Here is a 13,954-nt window from a genome sequence, read left to right on the forward strand (position 1 = left end):
ATTGGGGGGACGGCTTAGTCCCGGGGCAACGAGGAGCGATCACCCATGTCACCGCACATAGCTGCGGGGGGCATTCTTTTGGACCTATAAGGAACCAGGAATTCGAGACCCTGAAAGAGGATTGGGACTTTCTGTTACTGCACATAGCTGTAGGAACAGTGAGGATTTACGTTGGAATTGGAGATCCAGGAAGAAAAAGTTTTTGAAGATGGAATTTGGACAGAAGAGAAACTGCTTACGTTTCGTTTGCAAGTTGGACACTCTGAAGAATTGGAATGAAGGATATGTATGTGAGCTATTGAAAAAGATTGGAAGAATTGGAAGAGAGGACATTTTTTGTATGCAAGGTAATACTAAGAAGAGATCGTTTGATGTTACTTTGGTGTCTGAGAAGAAATGTTTGGATTTTTTTGTTGGATGGAATGAAGTGACTGATGAGTACCCGGAATTGGAAGTGTTTGTTTCGTGTTTTGGTGTTTCAAAGAAATTAGTGATTGGAATGGAAGACCCTTTTGTAGAGATGGAAGAAATTAAAAGTTTTTTGGAAAAGTATGGACTAATTGTGAAGTTTGAGAAAAGATTTTTGAATGCGATGGGAATTTGGAATGGGAAAAGAAGGTTTTGGACTTGGGCAAAAAGTGGGAAAAAGGAGTTTATTGCAGGAAGGATAAGTATAAATGGAAAGAATGGATTTTGCTATTGGGAGACTGGGAAGAAGATGGATGAAGTTGAAAAGACTGAGAAGAAAGAGACTTGTAAAGAAGAAAATGAAGAAGAAGAACTTGTAATTAAAGGGAGAATGATTGAAAGAGGAAAAATTGTAAGTGAAGGAAAAGATGATTTGAAAAAAGTAAAGAAAATGACAAAGGAAAGGAAAAATACGCCATGTTATGTTAAAGAATGTGTTGGAGAAAATAGTGAGGGAAAGGAACAATGTGTGGAAAGAAAAGGAAATGAAGAAGTTAGAGAAGATTCTGTGTGGACTTGTGTTTGGGGACAAATGCAGGATATTGATAAAGGAAGTTTGGAAGATAAAGAAAAGAAAAAAGTTAAAATGAAGAAGTAAGAAGAGAAAGATATTTTGGTTTATGTAATGGAAAGACATTTAATGGTTTGTTTGTCTCTTATGTTTGTTTGTTATTATTTGTTTATTTTGTGTTAATTTGTAAATTACTTTTTAAAAAAAGGAAAATTAGGAAAATATAATTAAAAAGTAAAAAAAAAAACAGTTGTTACGGATGATGAAGCGCAAAACATAATTTGGTATAAATTCAAATATGTGGCGTCTTCTGACGCTATCAACTAAAAAAAAAAAATCTGTTTTTAGATTCAGAGCCCTGCTAGGATGTAGAGCAGAGAACCACATAGCAAGCCTAGGATGTATGGCTTGGGTTTCAAGGTTCTATCGCTAGGTGACCAAGGCCTCTGCTGGATCTAAGCCAGGGGCTGAGATGTTTGAAAGCCCGAGGTGCTGAAGTGCCCCAGGAGTGGTGACCCTGGGGTGCCTGAACTCACTGAGGGTGGGAGCTCACTGAGTGACGGCACTTTTTCACATTTTGAGCGCACAGTCGCACACACCTCTCTTTGCTTGGCTTCGGTCCAGAAAAGATGAGGAATTTTTATAATTCCGGACGAATGTCTGGGCCGTAATGGCACACATTCACTTATTTATTTTTTTATGTTACTGTGTGTTCAATTTCCACGTTTGTTTTGTCACTAGGATTTCTTGGGTACGGCTTGCAGTACTCTGTAGATTCAGAAAGTATCCCGTAGCGGTCATGTGTGACGTTGAAAAGATGTTCAACCAGTTTCATGTGAAGAATGAAGATAGAGACTTCCTGAGGTTTCTATGGTGGGAGGACGGAGATACAGATTCAGAGCCAGCAGAATACAGAATGAAAGTACACTTGTTTGGAGCAGCATCATCTCTAGGTTATGCCAATTATGGTATGAAGTACCTGGCCAATCAGAATGAAAAGGGTTGCCCATCAGCAGCACATTTTCTGAAGAGAAACTTTTATGTAGATGATGGTCTCATAAGTCTAGAGTCCACAGAATCTGCAATCAAACTAGTAAAAGAAAGCCAAGAGTTATGCGCAAGAGGAAACCTGCGCCTTCATAAATTCATCTCAAACAACAGAGAGGTACTGGAATCCATCAGTGACTTTGAACGTGCATCAACAATGAATAATGTAGATCTCAATTATGATCATCTTCCAGTTTAGAACGAACTTGGATTGGGAAGGAATGTAGAGAATTACAAGTTCGTCTTTGAAGTATCTATGGAAGAGAAAGTTGTAACTAGACGTACCATTCTTTCCGCAGCGGCTTCTATATATAATCCATTAGGATTCTTGGCCCCAGTGATCCTCAAAGCAAGATAAATACTGCAAGAAATATGCAGACAGAAGTTAGGATGGGATAAACCCATACCTGAAAATTTGACGCCAAGGTGGGAGAGACAAATAGGAGACTCAAAACTTGACAAAAAAGGAAAACGTCTCACTACTCCACTCAGGTTGGAACGTCCTATACAGAAGTTAGTTGTTCTACTTGAGAGTGATGAAAGACACTCGAGAGTTGAGAAAATGATGGAAAATTCCTCAAATTCATGTTTAAGTCCTACTACTGAGAACATAGAATTATAGGTAATTTTGGTGGGAGTGTAGCTGGCCAGCTAAGACCTGTCCTAGGTTAATAACATAGCTTATATTTTATACAGCTAGACCTGCCAATAACCTTAATACAGTTCCTATGTTTGTGTGTTAAAGACAAAAGCAGAATTATTTACAGTGACTTCATGTTTGGATGTTATATTTTGTGTCCACAGAAGCAGAAAAAGATAATTTGCCTTTAAGAGTCATTATATAATGTAAGGTAAGCTCAATGACACAGAAGACACAACAGAAAGCATAGAGTTAAACTGTTGTTGCTAAACAGGAGTCTTGACCAATCCTAGCTAGCCTCACACAGCCCAGGAGTTTTGACCTATCATAGCCAGCCTCACACACAGCTTGTGTGGGAAATTCCCCTAGCAGGAGCTGCTGAAAACATTATTAACCAGAGAGAGGAGCTGAACAGACATGCACTCTCCTAAGAGCTGTGTTTTATTGAAGCAAGAGGCCAAAATAGGTATTTAAAACAGTTATATAATATTCCTACTGTTAATATAGTGATTAGAACTGTATACTGAACTGGTTATATGTATGTTTACTTACAGTTCCACCAAACCACAAATTATAATTCCGTATTGCAATCCAAATTGCATACAATCCAAACAAATTGCATACAAATGCGAACTGCTCATACCAGATCATAAGCAAGTGTATAGAGCAAACTGCAAACCAAGTAGAGTAAGTGAACTATTAGTTAGACCTCGGATATACCTCTCAGAGAGATCATAAAGTGCTTAAATAACTTAAAGTGAGCGTACAGATACTCAAGAGAGAAATATATCCACCAGTTTATGATGAATGACAAGATTGTCATTCATCATCTTATGCATACCACCATTTTGTAATATATTTTCAACACGTGCATCAGTTTGCCTCAGTTCCGCCTCTATTCCGCTTTGGATTCGGACGAAAAAAAAGCTGCTTGCAGCCTTTTGGTGTCCATCTGACGGAACCTACCCAAACGGACCCGTTCCAGCACACAATGTAAGTCAATGGGGACGGAACAGTTTTCTATGACACAATCTGGCACAATAGAAAACGGATCCGTCCTCCATTGACTTTCAATGGTGTTCAAGACGGATCCGTTTTGGCTATGTTAAAGATAATAGAAACGGATCCGCACCAAACATTAGAATGAAAGTAGCCTTCTATTTTTCCAAAAAGAAGAATTGATTGTAGAGGCCATGGATTGTTCAGGCAGTTCATATCACAGATAATGGTCATGGGTGGAGCTATGCAAATTTCTATTTGGCTTTCCTGATACTACTTTGGAGGGAATGTTCCTCACACAAACAAATATCACTCATTGCTGCTGCTGTTGAGTGCAGGGCCGATCCCTGGGAGTCAGAGCGACCAATCTCTGATCACTTCTAAACCTACTCAATGCCAATGTGGGTCTGCAGCTTGACTCTCTGCTTCCCAACCAGGAAAAGATCTAGGACACGACCACTACCACGGAAGACTTACACAAGGGTCTAATTTTGATCTTTGCTAAGGAAGCTGGAGAAATCTACATAGCTCCACCCATTTGTACAGCTAATTAGAGAAATCTGCATAGCTTCATCAACCCAAATCTACTTGAAAGACCATGATTTCTGTTGATTAGCATGAAGGACTGCGTTGTGTCAGACATTGTTGTGTGATCAGGGAATACTGTATAATAAGACAATCCTCGTCTTGGCCTGATACTTCTAGGTCCTGATCAACTTTTAAGGATGTTCCTTAACCCAGTAAGAACATTCCTTTGAAGAACACTGAGGAACATTGCTTAGAAAGACCAAGAACTTTATGAAGAATTTCCTCCAAGAAGCTTCTCTCATCAAATAAAAAGTCTGTGTTGTGTGTCGTCTCCATGATATAAATGGTGATTGGGGAGAAGAGGTCAGAGGAGATGCTCTGTGTCTTTAGTAGTTTAGCTCTTTTGCTTTTTGTTTAAAAGCTTTTTAGCAAATGCTGAGAAGCCCCAGAAGCTTGTGAAAGAATAGAAAAATACACATATCAACAATATTGTGACTTATTGTTTATCATCTTTTTGTAAGTAGGCTGATTTCTTCTTATATGTTAGGAGAATGATGGATGTTTTCTATTGCGCTACAGGTTCAGATCTTGGTGGGTTTTTATTCTCTGTTCTACAGTTGCTTTATAGCATATTGGGTCTCCACTATGGAGCTGTAGGTTCAGGTCTCAGTGGGTGTTCCTTGTGTATTCTATATTTCAAGACTCTAATCTGTACGCTTCTCGGTCTTTTGGTTAAGATCAAGTGTAGTATCTGTTCTTATACTGTACTTCTTGGTCTTGCCAGAGTGTCTCTGGGTACCCGATTACTCGGCCTGGGAGGGGGTTGCTGGTTTATAGCCGGTACCTTACCTCCCTGCTGCTATTGGGGATAGGATTAGTCCCAGTGACTTCAGGACGGCGATCGACTTCAGGATGGGAGTGACCATTCGTTCTTCAGGGACCAGCGACTACCGGGTCAAAAATGGATTCCGAATTGACATTGCAGAGGAGAAGAGAGGAAAGTTTACCCTGGAATATCTTGTACACGAGGTACTGTTTAAATTTCTAAAAGTGAGTCGAGAGGATATTTTGTGCTTGCAAGACCCGAAAAAAGGAAGTTATACTCTAGTTTTAACTAGTTCACCTGCTTGTCACAATTTACTTCTCTACCTGAAAGGCTATGAAAATGACCCTGTTTTGGACGGTCTAACATTTACTTTGTTATATAATGACGATGTTCCCTTAGTGATTTATTTGCATAACCCGTATGTGCCATTTGAAAATATTTTCTTATTCCTGAGACAATACTGCGAAGAGATACATTTTTCTCATAAAGTATTGAACTCAGAGCGCCTCTGGACCGGGAAGTACAAATTCTATGTCAGATTTAAAGCTGATGTTTCATGTGCAGGCGGTATGAGGTATCCTCCTATGAATTTCTCAATCGGAAGAGATAATGGCTTTCTCTTCTTTCCCGGTAACCCGTTGTTCTGTCGAAGATGCAGAGTGTACGGGCATACGTTGGAAAGCTGTAGAGACCCTAAAGTAAGATGTACAAAGTGTAACAGAGAAGGTCATCTGTACAAGACTTGTACTTACTTGCCAGTGTGTAATGTATGTGGTCATGAGGGTCATGAGTTCAGAGAATGTGTGTTGAATGTGAAACACAAGCCAAAAGTGAAAACTTATGCTGAAGCAACAAGAGCAGAGGCTCCGGTCCCTGGGAGATACCAGAAGAATGTGGCTGGTGTTCTTCCTAAGGAAGGAGAAGGCGGAAAGGAGGATTTGGTGCAGGATGTGGCAGAGGAACGAGAAGAAAATGAAGGGATGGAAGTTTCTTTAGCTATGGCTGAATTATCTGAGGAGGTGGCAGGTCTCCAGGGTGAAGGGGAATTGGAGGAGTCTTTATCCAAGACCCCGGGGTTTCCTTGGGATAATACCCAAACAGGAGATGTTGACGGTGATCAAGATACTTCTAATAAGGAAACAAGGGCTGCTGATGTTGTTTTGGACATGTCCTTTAAAAGACCAAGGCTATCTCCTTTGAGTGAAGGAGAAAGTCCTAGAGAGGACAGGCAGTTTCCAAGTGCCGAAGTACCCAATAATATGTCTTTTTTAGACGATTCAAGCGTCTGAAGTTTCGGGTGCGACTTCCCCCTTCAAGGAGAGGAAGGCTGAAGAAAATTTGGGGTGTCGAAAATTATACCTTTAAAAAAATCCTATCATGGGGATCAAAGCTCTCTGTAATATCTTATCCTTGAATGTCCGCTTATTGAAATCAAAAGCGAGGAGAGTGTAAAGGGGGAATATTAATCACCAATATTTATGCATATATCGATAATTAATATTCATAAATGGGAGGAGCCATCTAGTGATAACTCCGCCCATTTATGCCTTCATATAACAATAACACAATATTTTCGCTATACTTTACACTGATCAACTATGCTAGCTGCATGCGCCTTACTAACTAACTATCGCCAATAACTACACGTTACACAGATAGTTACAAATATAACGGTATTTATTAACAATACACTACGCAAAACACTAACAATACACTACGCACGCAATACTAACAATACAGCACTATAATATACAATCCTAAACTACACTACACATTCCCAAATTCCACCCACAAACTATCTATACGATACACACATTCAATATTAACAGCCCACCCACCTAGTACTATATACTATCCCTATGGGGTACGCCGAGGGTTACACGGTGGCACTACAGGAGTGTATGTAGTCCACAGACACTAATACAGTAATAGGGGTGATATACAGTGGGGGTCATCAGGGGGGTGTAACTGAACCACAAATACAATCAGGGGCACAGGATCAGGGGTACAAACAAGGATACAATAAGTCAAGGGTTTGGGGGATCAGGGTGTCCAGTAACACGGCAAGGGTAAATCAGGGGCAAGGGTAATAAGGCAGGGCCCAAGGTGCACATCAGGGACACATATATAGGGGTTACAGGACCAGGGGTGTGGGTTAACCAGGGGAGAGGTATAGCGGTCGGGCGTCAGGGGATATACTTAATACTTCCAGCGTTAGTAGGCCTTTTCCAGGCGGCCATCATGGAGCCGCTCTCTCCCATGTGTCTCTGAATCTAGTCTGGTTGCAAGAGGCCGCACCTATGCTCTGCTTGGGGCTTTATAGCCCAAAACCAGCCCCCCTCCTCCTTCCTCAGGCATGTGACATCATAGTGTCACTGTGACGTATGCCTGCCTACAATCCCCAGAGTCCTCCCCCCCCCCCCAGTCCCAAAAATGCTGGGAGTAGGGGCATGGAGTTTTAGCCATGGGCAGAGGTGTGGAAAAACAGGTTTTTGATGTCTCTGGTTAGAAGGTCCCCTCACAAATGGTGCCAAAGAGTCTGATTGCTTTGGGCCTGAACAAAAGGGGTGCTAATCAGCTGTTATCCTACAGGCTATCAGCACAAGTTTTTCTCTAAACAACTCTGTTGATAACAGTTGGAATTGCATATATACATATATATATCCACAGATGCTTGGCACATCTATAAACACATACACATACAAAACCGGGGGTATGAATGGGCAGCAATAAGCCCACATACATACTGTCATGCTGACATAAATGTATATACATAGACACGTGTGCAAATACATACACACATATCTATATATACACACACCCTCGCATATATCTGGGGCATCACATACAGGGGACATGCATATGTCCCCACTTGCCATACAGGGCCAATATATATACGGTCATACAGGAAATATATACTAACTATAAGGGGACACATATAAGGGGGCACATATATACTAATATAAGGGGGATTATAAGGGGGCACAGCTTCCAGGGACCACATATTTCCCACAGGGGCCACCATGAGCCCCTGGGGATCACCATGGGCAGACGTGCGCAGATGCTGGGCACATCTGCGCACATCACCCCATGATGCGGTGGTTAATGTATGCATATATATACCATATATGCCCGCACGTGTTTGCAGGCATACATGGATATATATGCATACGTCTCAACCCTTCCTCTACAGAGAGCAACAATTTTAGATTTTTTTAAAAATCAAGTAGCGGATGTAATATGCTTACAAGAGTGTGGTATAAATGATGCTTTAAGTAAGGAGGAATGGATGTATGGTGAATCTGTATGGTCAGGGTCACATGAGAATTCAGGTGTAGGGATACTGTTAAAGAATAAAAATATGAGTATTGATTCTTATACAATAGTGGAAACTGGGAGATGTGTGATGGCGGTTATAAAATATAAGAAATGGTCGTTTAGGGTTATAAATGTGTATGCATCGACAAAAAAAGATGAGCGTGTGAAATTGCTGGATAAATTGAAAGTCTTTTTGGTAGGGAGAATGGAGACAATACTGCTAGGAGATTTTAACTGCGCTCTAGAAGGTGAAAAAAAGGATGTATCTGGTAATATGCTACTTAATCTAATGAAAGATTTTTCTTTTCTAGATGCATCTGAAAAAATGATGGGGAAGCCACCACCGTATACGTACAAATCCGAGGCAGGAAGTATAGTCTCTAGAATAGATTTTATCTTTTTATCCAAAAGTATTAAATGTGTTAAGTTCTGGCAGGAGGATGTGTTTTTCACAGATCATAGGAGTTTAAGGTGTTGTGTGGAAGGAGGGGTGGAAAATGTATATGGGAGAGGGTACTGGAAATTGAATGTTAGTCTGATGGATAATGAGAGAATAATGGAAGAGTTCAAAACGGAATATGTTAGATGGAAGAAGCGTAATAATGATTTTGTGAATGTTTTAAAATGGTGGGACTGGGTTAAAAGTAAAGTAAGAGTTTTTTTCAAGAGGTGGGGATGTAAGAAAGCAAGAATAATGAGAACGGAGTATAAAGAATTGGATATGAGGATTGAATGGTTGAAGAGGTTAAGAGGGCTAGGTGTAAGTGTGGAGGATTTATTGGTTAAAGCAAAAAAGGAAATGAAACCAATTATTGAGAAGAAAGGTAAAAATATTATTTTTCGGTCAAAAGTGAGAATGTTGGAAGAGAATGAGAAGTGTACGAGGTTTTTCTTTAAAAAGGTGTGTGGAAAAAAGGAAGATATGGATGAAATTATAAATGGAAAGGGGGAGTGTGTAAGTGGGAATGGGGTGATAAAAGAAGTAGAAGATTTTTATGTCAATTTATATTCCAAAAAATGGGTAGATAAAAGTTTAATGGAGGATGTGGTAAGAGGTTTGGAAGGGAAATTAGGTAAGGATGATGTTGAGAGTTCGGGTGTGGATATGACTTCGGATGAGATAAAAAAGAGTGTATTTGAGGCAAAGAGGAATAAAACGCCAGGGAAAGACGGGATTCCTGTGGAATTATGTATAAAGGCTTGGGAGTGGATAGGGGAGGATTTGAATGAAGTATGTAAATATATGTGGCAGGAAGGGGTGTTGTGTGAGTCAATGAAAGAAGGTGTGGTGGTTTTAATTTTTAAGAAAGGGAATAGGAAGAATGTGGAGAATTGGAGACAAATTACCTTACTGAATGCAGATTATAAGATTTATAGTAAATGTTTGGAGAAACGAATGCGGCAGTATGTTGGGAAGGTGATTGGTGAGGATCAGGTGTGTGCAATCCCAAAGAGAAGTATGACTGATAATTTGGTTTTGATAAGGGACGTAATTGAAGATTGTAAGAATAGAAAGCAGAAATGTATGGTGTTAACAGTGGACTTTGAGAAAGCGTTTGATCGAGTGTCGCATGAATATATGTTTAAAGTATTGAGTGGAATGGGATATCCTGAAACTTTTTTGAAATGTGTGAGGAGTTTGTATGATAATGTGTATAGTGAGGTTTTGGTGAATGGTTTTTTGAGTGGGAGAATAAATGTGAAGTCAGGAGTAAGGCAAGGTTGCCCGATGTCACCAGTATTATTTATAAGTGTGATTGAGGTATTGATGTGTTTGGTTAGGAAAGAAAAGATAATGAGAGGAATATTAATTCCAGGTAGTGGTGGTAAATATGTAAGTATTTTGGGGTATATGGATGATGTGGTGGTTATAAATGATAATTTGGCTGCGATGAGAAGAAGTAGTTTAATTTTGGATCTTTTTTGTGGAGCATCTGGGTTTAAAGTGAATTGGAGTAAATGTTTGTTTAAATGTTTTGGGGATAGACAAGTGGCTTTAGAGGGTGTGAAACGTGAGTCTGGTGCAATTAAAATTCTAGGTGTGTTATTTAATGATAATTTGAAAGGGGATGAAAGCTGGAATGAGTGTGGGGAGAAGATTGAAAGGAAGATCAATTTTTGGAGACTGCGTGAGCTAAGTTTAACTGGGAAAGTTCTGATTACAAAAACAGTAATCTTACTGGTGGTGTGGTTTGTGTTTGCAATTTTTCCACTTAATGTAATGAAAGTGAAAATGGTGGAGAAGTTGGTTTATACTTTCCTATGGGGTAGTAGAATGGAAAGATTGAAGAGAGAGCATGTTAATAAACTGAGAGAAAGAGGAGGATTGAATTTACCAAATTTTGAGTTGTTTTTAGGGTTGTCATATATTAAAAGTTTTGTGGTAATGAGTGAGAAAGGGAAAAAGTGTGCGTATATGGTCAGATATATGGCAGGAAGGATGATGTATGGGATGAATTGGAGGATAAGAGATGCAAGAGTGCCAGTAGCTTTTAAGTGTCCAGAATGGTATAAGATGATTGAAAAATTTATTAGGAAACATGATTTGTTAGCGATTGAGAGGGATGTTTTTAAAAACAAGAGGATGGTTATGAATGTGATAAGTAAGAAAGAAATTGTTTGTGATATTATAGGTTTGAGTTCAAATGAAACTGAAGAAGTATGGAAGAAATTTGCAGTTAAAGGAGCGTCTAATAGGCAAAAAGATATTGTATGGATGGGGTTACAAAATGTTTTGCCAGTAAGAGAGATTCAGAAAAAATGAGACCTGGTTAAAACGGAAATCTGTCCAAGAGAAGGGTGTGGATCAAATGAAAGCGTGAGACACTTGGTATGGGATTGTAAATATGCGCAACAGATTTGGAAAGGAATGGGGGGTATGATTAAAGAATTGACGGGGGTTAAGTATATGAGCTGGAAAGTGGCAATGTTTGGTGTTGGTGCAAGTGGTAAGCAAAATGTGAGGGTATTGTGGTTGTTAATGGTATGTGTGTGGGAAAGTTTATGGGATGTGAGGAATATTTTGGTGTTCAAGAGAGAATTGGTGTCAGTGAAAGACTGTATGAAGCTGATAATAGCAAGAGTGTACTTAATATATTGTTGGGAAAGAGAATACGGTGGTGGTGTAGATAGTGAGGGTATATGGAAGCACAAAAAGTGGAGGTTCTTGATAAAATCTTGATGTACACATATAAAGTTTTGGGAAAATTGAAAAAAAATAAAAATAAAAAAGAGCCACGATGATGAAGTATAAATAAGCTTGTTACCCTTTTGAGAGGGGAAGTGAAAGTATAACATGAGCTATTGATACTTACCTGAGTGGTAAAAAAAAAAAATATATATCAGTTTTTAGATTCAGAGCCCTGCTAGGATGTAGATCAGAGAACCCCATAGAAAGCCGAAGAAGTATGGCTTGGGTTTCAAGGTTCTATCGCTAGGTGACCAAGGCCTCTGCTGGATCTAAGCCAGGGGCTGAGATGTTTGAAAGCCCGAGGTGCAGAAGTGCCCCAGGAGTGGTGACCCTGGGAGCCTGAACTCACTGGGTGTGGGAGCCCACTAAGTGACAGCACTTTCTCACATTTTGAGCGCACAGTCGCACACACCTCTCTTTGCTCGGCTTCGGTCCAGAAAAGATGAGGAATTTTTATAATTCCGGACGAATGTCTGGGCCGTAATGGCACACATTCACTTATTTATTTTTTTATGTTACTGTGTGTTCAATTTACACGTTTGTTTTGTCACTAGGATTTCTTGGGTACGGCTTGCAGTACTCTGTAGATTCAGAAAGTATCCCGTAGCGGTCATGTGTGACGTTGAAAAGATGTTCAACCAGTTTCATGTGAAGAATGAAGATAGAGACTTCCTGAGGTTTCTATGGAGGGAGGACGGAGATACAGATTCAGAGCCAGCAGAATACAGAATGAAAGTACACTTGTTTGGAGCAGCATCATCACTAGGTTATGCCAATTATGGTATGAAGTACCTGGCCAATCAGAATGAAAAGGGTTGCCCATCAGCAGCAAATTTTCTGAAGAGAAACTTTTATGTAGATGATGGTCTCATAAGTCTAGAGTCCACAGAATCTGCAATCAAACTAGTTAAAGAAAGCCAAGAGTTATGCGCAAGAGGAAACCTGCGCCTTCATAAATTCATCTCAAACAACAGAGAGGTACTGGAATCCATCAGTGACTTTGAACGTGCATCAACAATGAATAATGTAGATCTCAATTATGATCATCTTCCAGTTTAGAACGAACTTGGATTGGGAAGGAATGTAGAGAATTACAAGTTCGTCTTTGAAGTATCTATGGAAGAGAAAGTTGCAACTAGACGTACCATTCTTTCCGCAGCGGCTTCTACATATAATCCATTAGGATTCTTGGCCCCAGTGATCCTCAAAGCAAGATAAATACTGCAAGAATTATGCAGACAGAAGTTAGGATGGGATAAACCCATACCTGAAAATTTGACGCCAAAGTGGGAGAGACAAATAGGAGACTCAAAACTTGACAAAAAAGGAAAACGTCTCACTACTCCACTCAGGTTGGAACATCCTATACAGAAGTTAGTTGTTCTACTTGAGAGTGATGAAAGACACTTGAGAGCTGAGAACATGATGGAAAATTCCTCAAATTCATGTTTAAGTCCTACTACTTAGAACATAGAATTATAGGTAATTTTGGTGGGAGTGTAGCTGGCCAGCTAAGACCTGTCCTAGGTTAATAACATAGCTTATATTTTATACAGCTAGACCTGCCAATAACCTTAATACAGTTCCTATGTTTGTGTATTAAAGACAAAAGCAGAGTTATTTACAGTGACTTCATGTTTGGATGTCATATAATAGTTATATTTTGTGTCCACAGAAGCAGAAAAAGATAATTTGCCTTTAAGAGTCATTATATAATGTAAGGTAAGCTTAATGACACAGAAGACACAACAGAAAGCATAGAGTTAAACTGTTGTTGCTAAGCAGGAGTCTTGACCAATCCTAGCTAGCCTCACACAGCCCAGGAGTTTTGACCTATCATAGCCAGCCTCACACACAGCTTGTGTGGGAAATTCCCCTAGCAGGAGCTGCTGAAAACATTATTCACCAGAGAGAGGAGCTGAACAGACACACACTCTCCTAAGAGCTGTGTTTTATTGAAGCAAGAGGCCAAAATAGGTATTTAAAACAGTTATATAATATTCCTACTGTTAATATAGTGATTAGAACTGTATACTGAACTGGTTATATGTATGTTTGCTTACAGTTCCACCAAACCACAAATTCTAATTCTGTATTGCAATCCAAATTGCATACAATCCAAACAAATTGCATACAAATGCGAACTGCTCATACCAGATCATAAGCAAGTGTATACAGCAAACTGCAAACCAAGTAGAGTAAGTGAACTATTAGTTAGAGCTCGGATATACCTCTCAGAGAGATCATAAAGTGCTTAAATAACTTAAAGTGAGCGTACAGATACTCAAGAGAGAAATATATCCACCAGTTTATGATGAATGACAAGATTGTCATTCATCATCTTATGCATACCACCATTTTGTAATATCTTTTCAACACGTGCATCAGTTTGCCTCAGTTCCGCCTCTATTCCGCTTTGGATTCGGA

The 13,954-nt window shown here is 39.6% G+C and overlaps 1 pseudogene; it reads left to right on the top strand.

The window, feature by feature from the left end:
* Positions 1-4,905: 4,905 nt before the first annotated feature.
* LOC120984106 lies at positions 4,906-5,053 on the top strand (annotated as a pseudogene).
* Positions 5,054-13,954: the final 8,901 nt, after the last annotated feature.

Source organism: Bufo bufo, unplaced genomic scaffold, assembly GCF_905171765.1.
Source record: "Bufo bufo unplaced genomic scaffold, aBufBuf1.1, whole genome shotgun sequence".
NCBI classification, from domain to species: domain Eukaryota; kingdom Metazoa; phylum Chordata; class Amphibia; order Anura; family Bufonidae; genus Bufo; species Bufo bufo.